We start from the raw sequence: 13,595 nt of genomic DNA on the forward strand, positions 1-13,595 counted from the left end.
ATGTTTAATGTCTCATTTAAAAAAAACTTCATAGCATGCTTGATGTTTTGATATTGGCTGTACAGACTCATAGAGCTGGCAACATCTGTGGAGTGAAACGAGGAAGACAGGAGAGGTATTTGGAAATGAGAGAAAGGAATTACATCATCAAGAAACACAAGGTGTCTTTATGATCAGAGTGGGGACACCAAAGACAAGGGAGATTCATGATGAAGTGTTATATGAAGAATGAAAACCAGTTAGAACACCACAATAGTAGGTATATCTTAGGACCTCCAAAGGGAATTCTGACTGATACAGGTCTTGGGGTCAAGTGTCCAGATGTTTTTGGCACTCAATTGATATCAATCAATTAAATAAAAAACCAAACTAACTAAAATGAGTAATATTCATTGATTTATTTCCCTTTGCCATTAAGAAAAAATATCATATTTGAGTCTGACTATACACACATAAATATGTCTCTAGCAGGGCCAGGGGTTGCTGTTAGATATGCACTGGAAAGCTTCACTGGCAGTAGCATGCCATGAATAAGAGGGAAAAATTAGACCTGAGGTATAAAATCTTTATACACAGAATTACAGTGTTTCAATGGTGGCACCATGGTTATGATTACAAGTGAAGATCTTGATTTTGCAACTAGATCTATGTAGGTGGACCATTGAACTCCCATAGTGCCCCTTGTGTCCCTTTGTATGTATCTGAGCTTGGACACGGACAATGTCTCAACAGTTATGAAAAATATCAGGTATTTTGGTTTGGGGATTGATAACTTAAAATCAGCTTCTTTTTTAAAAGTTCAAACTGACTATGAACTTGAGTTCTGACCCAATGCCCACTGATACCAATGGGAGTCTTTCCATTGACCACAGTGAGCTTTAGATCTTACTTCTCAACATAGACAAATGCCTTCAACATACTGGGGTCAAATTCAGTGCTGGTCATATGACTTCAACAAACATTTTGCTCTTTTATACCAGGGCGGAATTTGACCCTGCAGCACTATAAAATCACATACTCTTAAAATACAATAGAGTGCAATCAGCTGGACACAGAGGTGCAACAATTCAAGTCTAAACACACACCTATGTAGTTGGAGCATCACACAGCTAAATCCAACATACAGATATACAATATCAATTCCCAGCTGACTCAGCTTAACATTGACTTTATTGATCCCTTCTAACATCCTGTCCTTCTATTTCAACTCCCCCTCTTGTGTTTGTTTTCATTTTAATGTGTGATCACCATATTGCATATTGCTGCAAACATTGCATTAATTAAAGTTTATGCTGAGGGCATGGGGAGGTGCGAGATACCCTTCAATACCATATTAAATTAGAGGCTGATAAAAGTTTTAACCTCCTCAAATTGTACTCTATATAAGGAAAGATTTTGTTTTATGGTAACATAAAATGTCTGCTGTCTTTGCACATCTCCAATGCAGTAAATAGTAATCTACAATAATAATATACAGTAATATTTCCATCAGTAACCAGGTTGGAGTGGATATTGTTTTTGAATCAATGCATGAATGTAGTGATAATTAAAAAACAAACAAAAAACACACCACAGCTCCTGCATGGACATTGCAGCATTTAGTTAGAAAATCCTGTCTCAATAGCAGCCCTGAGTTAGGAAATCCTGTCAGGGTTTTTTTTTTTTTTTCTTTCCTCTGAAGGTCAAAGGTTTAATTTGTATGCTCATCTCTCTTTTTCACTTTCCAACATATCCCTAATTGAAATTTGACACATATACCCATTAGCTGAATTTATTCCTTTTCCATGCTTCATTAACAATGCTCTTTGCTATACTACAACGATAATGCTCATCATAAAATGCTCTCCTATGCAATGTGGATTACAGTGGATGGTGATTGATGGTATGAAAGGTAACATGGAATCTATAAGGTAAAACTTTACATGCTGAATTTGCAAGCCGTGTCATGAATCTCAACATTTAGAGACAAATTCTGCTCTCTCAGCTTCTGCGATATGGGTGTAAATGTGAACTAGCTCCACTGTTGCCAATGGAGTTATCCTTCATTTTACATCTGTGTAACTAAACCAAAATCTGGCCACCACTGCATATCCTGATCCCGAATTTGTCAAAATGATCTTCTGCTAACCAAATTTGATCTTGATCTATATTATTCATCAGAAATGTTGAATATACTTTTCTCTGCTAAATTGTGCACAATTGGATGTTGCAACTAGAAAATGAAACTCAAAACTCATAAATGCAAAGGAGAGTTTCATTTTAAAATTGCAGTTCCCTCTTCTGGTGTGCTGTACCACTTGTCCATGAAGTTATGTCTCTTTGGAACATGACATTTCCCCATGGCATATAAATTTCATTGGGTTGCCATGGAAACTGGGCCACTCTCTCTAAAATATTTCTTTACCACAAGAGGAAAACGGTTGTCGTTTACAGTGCATAGTTCTGCAGGTTAAACTTTCTATGAGCACTCTGATAGTGATATAATAGAATTCCAGACCTGAGGGACAAGAGAAACGGAAGGAGTGTTCATGTATTTAAAGGTAGCAGTCAAATGCTTCACTGACTGACATCCTTGTTTCTAATGAGAGGTCGTGGGCTGTACGTGTAACATGCTGGCTAAATGGCCCGAGGATGGGTAATAGTGATCCTATTATGACCCCCTGATTTTCAGGTTGGGTCTACATTTGCCGTGGTCTTGGCATAGATGTGAGAGGTCTTTGGGGCTGCATGCCAGCTAAGAATAGCAATAGCACAATGAGTTAAGTATCCTGGCTCTGAGCAACTCAATATCCAGGAAATTCTCAGCGGCCAGATGTTGCTTCTTTCTGGCCCCTCTGCACTACCAGAGTGGCACAAAAGGAGCTGAAATGCACTACAGAAACTAACCCAAAATCTGTATATATGTGCCCCATAGAGAGGATAACAACCCAATACTTAGTCTCAGCTAAAGGAATTATTCCTATAGCTCAAGTGGTAGGGGTTGGTGCTAAAAGATCATGGGTCTTACCCCTGCTGATGACCCATGCTGGGGGACATGTTTACATAATTCTGTCTAGATTTTGGCTCCATGACTCTAAAGAAAGACTAAATATCCCATCCACATAAAAAAGAAATTTCCTACAAAAAATTTAAGTGCCAATATGAGTGAGAATAATTAGTTGGCATAGAAAGCCTCTTAAGGAAAACGACAGGAGCATCAACCCTGCTGTTTTTACAGCCCACCTGAAACCAGGAAGAATTTAAATCTTCGTCATCAATGTGATCATTTTTTGCCTGAGAAAGTTAAGATGAGTTGGGATAATCTTTGGCTTAGCATCTGAACTTTTAGATGTTTATCAGAATCTTTTGAGGTTAGCCAATCACTAATTTTAACACCTGCACACAAATGAGCCACTACGCAGGGTAAGCTGAGGTCTGGGTGTGAGAGGCAGATTTTTTGCTGAAACTGAAAATGTAGGGACATTTTAGTGTAACATATATAGCAGGGGTGGAAAGCAGGTGTTAAATTGCAAAATACTGGACTTTTTTAACAGCTGAATATTATGGACAGTAGCAGAAAATCTGCTGCAGTGATTTTCACACTACACATTTCACCTTTCGGGAGCTACATGACTTTAAATTCTCAGCATTAGACTATTCAGCTCAATAGAGGAATTTATTCCAGCTTCTAATGAATAGCTCTGCTATGGGCTTCATGATGTGAAAAGTGAACGTGTCTAAATAGGACTTTGCAGGAACACTACATTGCACTTTCACTTGAAGAAACATATGATACATTTTCCAGCTGTTTCCCAGATATCATATGTATAGGCCCCTACTCTATTGAGAATGTCAATAGTTCCACTATCACTTATGATATACAAACACTGAAGAATAAAGTGCTTTGAGTCCAAAATGTTGTAGAAATAGAAGGGGTATGAACGGCTGCTTAGAAATGGGAAAGAAAACAGCCTCGGGGAAAGAAAAAAACTATTCTGCCTCATATTGCATTGAAGTCCCAGGTTTAGAATGCCAGGGCTTTGACATTTCTGCTGATAGGGACCGTGAAGGTGACATATTCGTTCTAGAGGCGCGAGGGGAAAAAACAGCACTGCATTACCTGCTATCAGTCAATCCACAGAGCAGCATTGAGAGAGCCAGCTCATTGTGCCACTAGACCTAGATTTAGATGCCTAACTCCTGGCACACAAGTTTAAAACACCCTTCTTTTGTAAGCTACCGCAAGAGGGGAAAAAGCATAGGCGATGGTTTAAAAATGTAATGAGACCTTTTTAAAGTAAAATTGTAGACAGTTACCGGCTCTTGAGAAATCTGAGGTGAGACGTACTGATTTCTTGGCCAGAGTGAGAGAGAAATAGAGAATGGATGAAGTCTCTTTGCCTAATTCCCAGCCAATTTGATGGGATGGGGTGGAAAGCAAGGCACCACAGCAGCCCTATTCCTGCCATGCTGGCACATTCTGCTACTGTACCACTGTATTTGAATACATACCAGAAGAAAATAAGTTAATGAAACCTGTATAAATTGCCAGGTGGGTAAGGGACTATTATGAAAGTGCAGAAACTTTTTCACTTTTTTCTTTATACAAGCTGTTCTCAACATGATTGATAGCTGGTCTCAGCCTACTATAATAATTAGCACTGGCTTTTATTGTGCTGTTTTAATTATAAAAATAATATTCCTGTAGTGAGCTGAGATATTGTTTAAATATGTAACTATGTAAGACTGGAGCTTACTGTCTGTCATTAGCTGGTGTTCACACTGAGCAGCAGAACCCAAATTATGCTTAGAATCCAACCACATAACCTCCAAATGACCTCATAAAGAACACTGTGATTTCAGTAGCTCAATGATAGTTACTATAAATTGCACTGTAAGTAAAGTATATTTACTTGTGGGTATTTGGTCCAATATTCCAATGGTACACAAGTGAATCCATTACATGAAATGTGACTGCAACCTTTTCCTTGAAACTACAGGTCTGGCTTAACTCTCCATACCTATGTCACCTATAAATCATGTTGAGAACAGCTTGTATAAAGAAAAAAGTGAAAAAGTTTCTGCACTTTCATAATAGTCCCTTACCCACCTGGCAATTTATACAGGTTTCATAAACTTATTTTCTTCTGGTATGTATTCAAATACAGTGGTACATTAGCAAGCTGTCACAGTACTTTAAGATATCTCTGAGCTACACATAAAGGAAGTGCACAAAATTACAAATTGTTCAATTTGTTTTTTTATGGCATTTTCCTTATAAGTAAGTATCACAAAATGTTCCACATTCTGTTTCAGATTATAGATTCTTTGCTACATACATGGGCTGGCTGGATATCCTTATAATTCTTATGTCTTGGGTTGTCCATCTTTTTTACTGTCAAATGGTTCTGGTTGTCATACTCACCAACTGAAAGCTCATGGTCTGTAGTAAAGATGTCAGGAGTAAAAGTGTTTTTAAGATTGGTCAACAGATGTCCAACTGGTATGACCAACGTATCTAGACTAGGACTCTGGGTTCAGTTCCTGGATCAGCCATAGACTCTCATCAATACTTTGGGGTAAGTCATTGAATTTCTCTGTGCCTCAATTCCCCATCTGTAAAATGGAACCATTGAAGATTCCTTTCTCCCACCCTTTGTCTTTTCAATTTAGAATGCTATCTCTTTAAAGCAGCACTGTCTTTTACTATATATATGTACAACCCTAGTGCAATGGGACCTTGATCTTGGTTGGGGCCTCTTGAGATAATCATAATATAAATAAATAATAATTGTATGATAAGGAAAGTTAGTTTATTCACTATGTGCAGCTTCCTTAAGCCTCATTTACAAAGCCACAGGTGATGTGCCTGTAGCACATAATAGTCTAGTCCCCTGTGAACTGTAATACTTTGGTCTAATTTTGGTTGTTGAGCTTAGTGTGAGGTGCTGGATGGTGTTGGTGGCCCGTGATATGCAAGAGGTCAGACTAGATGATCTGGTGGTCCCTTCTGGCCTTAAACTCTATGACTCTGGAGTTTATTATACTTCACTTCATTTTGTTTCCACCCCCTGCCTTTAGTGAAAAGCAAAGCTAAAGTAGACAAAATGCAAAACTGATGCTCAAGTTCAAGGTACAAATAGATGAAATGTGATTTTGACACAATTAGTGTGAGCCAAGAACAAGAAGTTTTAAATTGGGTCTGAAGTGATGAAAGGTCTAACCCTCAGCTAGTAATAATTAAAAGCAAAGCTGGTTTCTTCAGGCAATCAGCCAAGGGAAGAAAGGAAATAAGACATATATGCAAATATCAATAGTTAGCAGAATATGCTGAATATGGAAAGTGGATTATTAGCAGGTTTTAATATATGTTAAATTGTTTTGTCTAAACTTTTTAAAATTTCCTAGTAACTTTAAAAAGTGTGTGCAAGGTGAGAGAGAAATGGGCAAATATTCACTGTATAGCAGGCAAGCCATTGTGGAAGGATAGTTTTGCCATATTCTGTCATCAACCCATGAATGATACTCCTCACTGAAATCAATGGGCATCTCTGTGTAAAGGTGATTACATGAAATGGCTCTTACATTGTGTGAGAATGATATGTTAGCTGAAACTTTAGCAGTTCTGGGTTCCATCTCTCTCAGACAAACAGCATAAAGCTGCCCAGAAGCTGGTTTAACCAGCATAGAGGATTCCTTGGGTGACCTGGAACCACCAGTAACAGTTCCTGTGCTACTTCTCTCCTGGCACAGACATATAACCAGGGAAAAGAGAGTATTGTGGGCTGCTCTTTGAGGCCATTGACAGCTGGTGTAAATTGAATGCTGCTCTAATTTACCCCATGGTACATGCCAGAGTCACTCTGTTGGCTATTCTTGCATGACATGTCATAACATCCTATAATTTATCATAAATGAGCAAGAAAGCCAACTCTGACCATGTTGCCTAAAACTGTGACTGATCTGCAGGGCAATTTCTGGTCTGCAGGGGAAGCTATCTTGATTGTCTATAAAAAGAAACATTTCTTCTGCAAAGTAATAACACTTTCAGAGCTATGGCATGTGCCACTTAATATATGCCCGTCTTTTCTTGAGCACTACAGGCTGGTGAACCATAAAATAAAGGTGAGGTAGCTGATATGTCAACCAATAAGAAGACGACATTCATATTTGAGCATACTCAGACATTTATAATTGCTGTTCATTAATAGATAATTATTAATTCATTATATAAATGAATTCCAGCTGGTTGTGGAGGGCTTATACACTTACATTATAAATTCACAGTGTTGGTGTATGTATTAATTGAACATAACTTTAAAGATCCTCATCGACTTTAATGGGATTTGCATCAGTTCCATAGTGACCAATGCTTTAGGGCTAAATCCCAACTCATTGAGTGATAGATGGATGTGCGTAACTACAGATCTGCTGACCCCACTATGGCCCAGTCACACACCCCAAACAACCCTCCTGCGTTAGGCCATAAGAAGCTCTTCTTCAGTGTAAATTGATGGTGCAGACTCCCCGCATTTTGCCAATGTCCATGTAGCAGACGCATAGTAATTTCACTGCATTCATGGCTTTCCACAGCTGAAGATGGGGAAATAGAATTTGCCCCATAGGCTTATGGGACATTCCATAAATACAAACAGCAGTAAACAGGCCGTTTCTTTTCTTTTTTGGAATGCTTCCTTAGCCAGTTTGCATTCTTCATTTACTAATATTTTGAGATCAACAAAAGAGGAGGGAGTATTCCAGCAAGACAGGAGGACTTCTAAATGTCCAAATCATCACTAATTGTCTGGTGGCAATGAGGCAACTATTGACATTATTATTAGTTGTACACCTCAGGGTATTTTAAGAGCTGCATAGCAATTTAGCCATATGACTCCCATTCTGCCATGCAAAACTTAGAATATTGCCCTGCATGTAACTAGTGACCTTCAGGACACATCTGATAACAGTGCAAGATAAAAGAGCGTAGTTACAGCAGCAGGAAGCAGGCAGGCTATGAGCGTGCATGTTGAAACAATTCTAACTTATTGAAAGGAAGAGAAACCTAACCCTAATCCTGCAACTCGTTCTGCACACGGACTCCTTTGATCACATCCCGCTGAATCCTAAACTCAAAGGAAATAGACAGAACATTTAGGACCAAAAGGGTAAGCAATCTTTATAGTTCAAGTTCCTCTGTAGACATCTGCAGATTATTTGAGTTTTAGGTACAGATATTGGAATACCAGTTGAACCAAAAATATAAAGAAAGGTACTGCTGAGAATTTAGTTGGCCTGGTAATTCACTACAAAATTCAGGGTGGATACTTGTTACTTTAGTTTGTTGTTCTGGCCCAGGAAAGGTTGCTCATGTCAATTTGGTCATTGCAAATAAAAAAAAAAAAAAAAAAGAAAGCAGCCTCCTTTATCAGCCTCTTCCTATCCTACATCGCTGGTAATGAAACATGTATCTATATGGTCCCTATCACAGGAGTATCTGCACTAGAGATAGATATCTTAATTCCACCCCATTTCTAATATTAACTGTTTAAAAAAACAATTTGTTATTTTGTGCATTTCTTTATCATTCTAATAAAAGAAATTGAGGATATGTCTGGATTTTAATACACTGAAAGGATGACATTTGGCTGAGAAAACCACAGGAAAGAGCAAAGGAGTGAACCTATAGAGGTTGTGACATGAAAGCAGTAAATAATGAGATGAAGAATGCCACCAGATGGAGAAAAACAGATCATTAAATTGCTAAGAACTAGCAAAGATACCTTAATACAACAAATGGGGAAGAATGACTTTGACAAGACTTTAATTACAAAAAGGCTCTATATGTCACAAAAGTACGTGAGGAAAGAAAGGGGAGAAAGGAAAGTTCAAGAGTTCTGTTTTAAACATTTTTTTTGTTTTAGGTTTATATAAAACACATTTTTTAATTAAAAAAACTTTCACTCAGATAGCACCTGTGACATCTGAAGGCACTTTACAAAAGAAAGGTTAGCAAAGGAGAAAACAAACGAGTCCTCAGCTTTGCTTTTAAAGAATAAAGAACAGTTCCTGACTTTTCAGCAGGAGATCTCAGAGAGTAGTTTGTAATAAGCATTTGCAATCCTCATTCACTCTGTACCACCAACTGAAAAGGCTCAGACTGAAATAACTAGCACCTATACCAGTGATTTGTTTGACTCACTTTGTACCTGAAAAGTGCTGGTAAAGGCACTGATTCTATAGTCACAATGGTATAAATCAAGAGAAATGCCACTGAAGCAAATGGAATTACATTTGTGTAATACAGTGTGAGAGCAAAATCAAGGTAAAAGGAGTTAATTCTGACTAAATTATCACTGAAACCCATGAGACCTAGCTAAGAAAGCGAGCACACCTTAGTAACCTTTATTACAACTCTCAGCTCTTACAGGAGCAGATTCCAGTCTCCCTTCCAATGGTATGGATCTGGGGTAAGTCCATTCACTCAAAGGGAGTTATGGATTTAATTCAGCTTTACATTAATGTAACAGACATCAGAAGCTGTCCCTCCATTCATGAGTACCCAAAACCTTATACAACACTCCTCTCACTGGCAAAATGCTGTGATAAGATCAAGTGAGCATTGTAAAACACATACATATAAATCCACTAAAACCCTCATTAAAGGTTAAGCAAGTCTCCTTCCCCTTGCATAAAAAAAAAGGTTATTCATTTCCCTGGAAGTTTGGCAGATATTAGGTTTACAAAATAGGTCAAACTTCCCAAATTATGAACATATTTCTGAATCAGTGTGGCCCTTTTCTATAAATTATCAAAACCCATTTAAACTTTTACCTTTTTAGCCTTACCCTCAATGAAATGTTGTATCCCCCCAAATAATTCATTTCTTACTATGTGAGGCTCAATCCTGATAGTTTGCCACACACACACATGGAGCTTGCATTGGTCACAATGGAGTGTTTGCAGTTTGGGGATCAAGAAGCTACCTTACCAATGGGCATCCTTTGTGTGGTTTGGGTCTAGTTCTCAAATGAGAACTAGCAAAATTTAGAAACAAGCAAGTTGACTCTTCTAAAAGAAGACACTTGTTCACCTCTCTGTACTGATTGCACGGAATGTACGGTATTGATTGTACTGATAGATGAACTCTTCGGGACCAGTGCTTTTGTTCACTCTGCAAAGCAAACTCGGTGGCATTATTCATAGATGTTAAGTAATAGCAATGAATAATATAGAATTATTTTAGTAAGGACAGGAAAAGAAGACCCTAAAACAAGCCCAATGGTTTAACAGAAGAAGAAATGAAGCTTTATGAGGCATAGAAGTGATAAGGGAGGCACCTTATATTAGCTGTTGTAGAATAGCTGTAAATAGGATTTGTTCTAGCTTCCTTCCCCCCACCGCAGGTAGAGAATGTAACTAATGGATTAACTTGGGTCTATTTTTAATTCTTCATATGGCCCTGAAGAGACTGCTGATACCAGCCAGACTGGTTTCCCTAGCTGTAACACAAAATTGTAAATATTATTGTGGGTTAGTGGTGCTGGAAAGGTTAATGGCTGCCATCAAAGGGGGCTTTGAGCTATAGACAATCACAGACCTTGTTGAGGCTGTTGGCATGCTAGGCGCCCTTCACTCAGTCTAAATGGAAGAAGCAATTAAGCTCATTTATGGTGTAAGATAGCTGAAACCCGAAGAGAAGCCACTGTACAAGGCATGGACCAGTATGGCAAGGCCTGAGTAGAAACTGAACCATGTAGCCTCAAGGGTTTCCCTGGGACCACCTGAAAACACAGGGGTGGGGCACTGATTGGTGGAGTTTTATGTGGCAGGGTGAATCAAAAGTGAAAGGAATCAGAAAGTGAGCAGACAGAGAGAGACGCACTGGTAGCATAACCCTAGGAGGAAACTAAAGGAAAGAGTGCTTTTTGGGGCAGAGTGCTATCTGGAAAGGCAGGCTTGGAAACTGTGAGCAAGGAAACTGTTGCTTGTTCCCACTGTGTTCAGGAAAACAGGACTTTGTGTACTCCGTCATCAATTTCTCCTCCTAGTAGAAACACGCCAGCAAGTCCCTGAATACTGGCTAACTGCTCAGGCCAAGAAGCGACAAGTTGTATACAGATTCAAGTTGTATACAGAGCAACAATTAAAGAAAAAAGCATGGAACTGGGATTCAGGACCCTAGGGCAGCTCTGCCACTGACTTTATTATCATTATTTATTATTTGTATTAGGGTAATGCCTAGAATCCCTAGCTGGGAATCAGGTAGTAGGCACTGCACTTACACATAATGAAATGATACTCCCTACCCCAAAGAAATTACAATCTAAGTATAAGATCAGAGACAAGAGGCTCATACAACACAGAGATATAGAAGCACAAGGTTATAGTGAGCTGATTATGAATGACATAGTAAACAGCAGTCAGAGCACACTAACTGCCTAGCCATTGTCTGTGGGACCTTGCACAAGTTATTTAAGCTCTTTGCTTACGTTTCTGCACCTAGAGAACAGATATAATCCTTAAAGAGGGGTCCCATGTTGCAGTAAGTGGAATTCTCTCAATTCCTGGCCCGTCAATTGGAGTTGAGAGTGCTCGTTGCCTCCCAGCAAGAGCTCAGCACCTTGCAGAATGGGCCCTTATTGTTTAATGCTCAGAGACACAATGTTATGAGAGTTAATGACTTAATGCTTCTGCAGTGCTTTCAAACTGTGAAGTGTCAGATTAGTGCTGAAATAAGTGATGGTCTTGTTCAGGCACTAGACTAAGACTCAGAAAACGTGAGCTTGATTCCTGGCCCAGCCATGGATTTCCTCTGTGACCTTGGGCAAATAACTTAATAGCTGACTTAATAGTAAGACACTATGTCTTACTCTATGGGTATGTCTATACTTACCCGCTGGTTCAGCGGCAAGCAATCGCTCTTCTGGGATCGATTTATCGCATCTTGTCTAGACGCGATAAATCGATCCCAGAAGTGCTCGCCGTCGACGCCGGTAATCCTGCTCCGCGAGAGGAGTAGGCAGAGTCGACGGGGGAGCCTGCCTGACATGTGTGGACCCGCGGTAAGTACCTTTAAGTTCGAACTAAGATACTTGGACTTCAGCTACGTTATTCACGTAGCTGAAGTTGCGTATCTTAGTTCGAACTGGGGGCTTAGTGTGGACCAGCCCTATATAGCCTCTAGCATGGTGGGGCACTGATGTCAGGTAGGGCCTCCCAGTACAACCAGAATACTAACAGTTAGTAACATTTCCTAGGACCTGCTGAGCAGTAGGTGAAAATGAAAGCAAAATAAGTCTCCATTTCCTCCTTAGTTAACTTATGGCAATTGTGAAAAAGCTTTGGTATCTCTGGTGTTAGGAAATAAAAGTAATATTCTAACAAGATCACAAAACAATACAAAAATATGAATAAGGATCTACTGTATATTAGATATTCTGTATTATAATTCATCCACTGACAGTACATGAAAAGAAAATGAGACATCCAAAACTTTTATTTTAATTTCAGGTTTAACATGAAAAACAATTCCTAGAAAATCCAATTTCATGATTAAATGAGGACAACCAAAAGTGTATTGTAACAACAGGAAAAAAATACATAAAGTTTTATATATCCATTATTATTCTTTAGGTTAAATAATGTTATGTCATTTAAGGTTTGGAATAACCTGAAATAGTTTTAATAAGAACTTTATAACACTATTGAGTACACTGGAGAAGAAAAATCCCTTCAATTGCATATCCAGTTTCTATGTCAAACCTGAAAGAAGGTATATTCTCCTAATCAAAGTTACAAATGGGCCTAATTAATTTTATAATTAACCTTGATAACTTAAAAAAAAATTTGTAACCTTCACTGAGTTTGTTCAGTGTTTAGTTTCAGATTATGAGCAAATTCATTTTAGCTAATAAGGCCAACAGTCCCAAATGCTGATAGTATAATGTAGAAATTAATTAGTACATGCAAATGAAGACTACTTTTATTACACAATACTGTAGTTCCTAATTTATTCCTTCACAACAAGAATCCATCTTTATAGTAAGTATCTAGAATACTGTGTTTTAAGCATATTCAAACTATAGGGCTATTGTATTTCATTAGAACTAAAATACTACCAAAGGACATGCTTCAACTATTTTTAAAAGTCCTAAAATGTAGGGTTACCATATTTCAGCAAGCAAAAAAGAGGATGGGAGGAGCCCCGCCCTAGCCCTGCCCCTGTCATGCCCTAGCCCTGCCCCTGCCCCTCCCACTTCCCGCCCCCCTCAGAACCTCCAACCCTCTCCCCGCTCCTTGTCCCCTGACTGCCCCCTCCTGGGACCCCTGCCCCTAACTGCCCCCACAGGACTCCACCCCCTACCTAAGCCTCCCTGTTCCTTGTCCCCTGACTGCCCCCTTCTGAGACCCTCCCCCTTCCTAACTGGCCCCCTAGGACTCTACCTCCGACCTGTACCCTGACTGCCCCAACCCTTATTCACACCCCCACCCCCAGACAGACCCCTGGACTCCCACGCCCCATCCAACCACTCCCCACCCCCTGACAGCCCCCCCCGAACTCCCAACCCATCTAAACCCCTCTGCTCCCTGTCCCCTGACTGCTCCGATCCCTCTCC

This window comes from Trachemys scripta, chromosome 11 (genome assembly GCF_013100865.1).
Source record: "Trachemys scripta elegans isolate TJP31775 chromosome 11, CAS_Tse_1.0, whole genome shotgun sequence".
Lineage (NCBI taxonomy): Eukaryota > Metazoa > Chordata > Testudines > Emydidae > Trachemys > Trachemys scripta.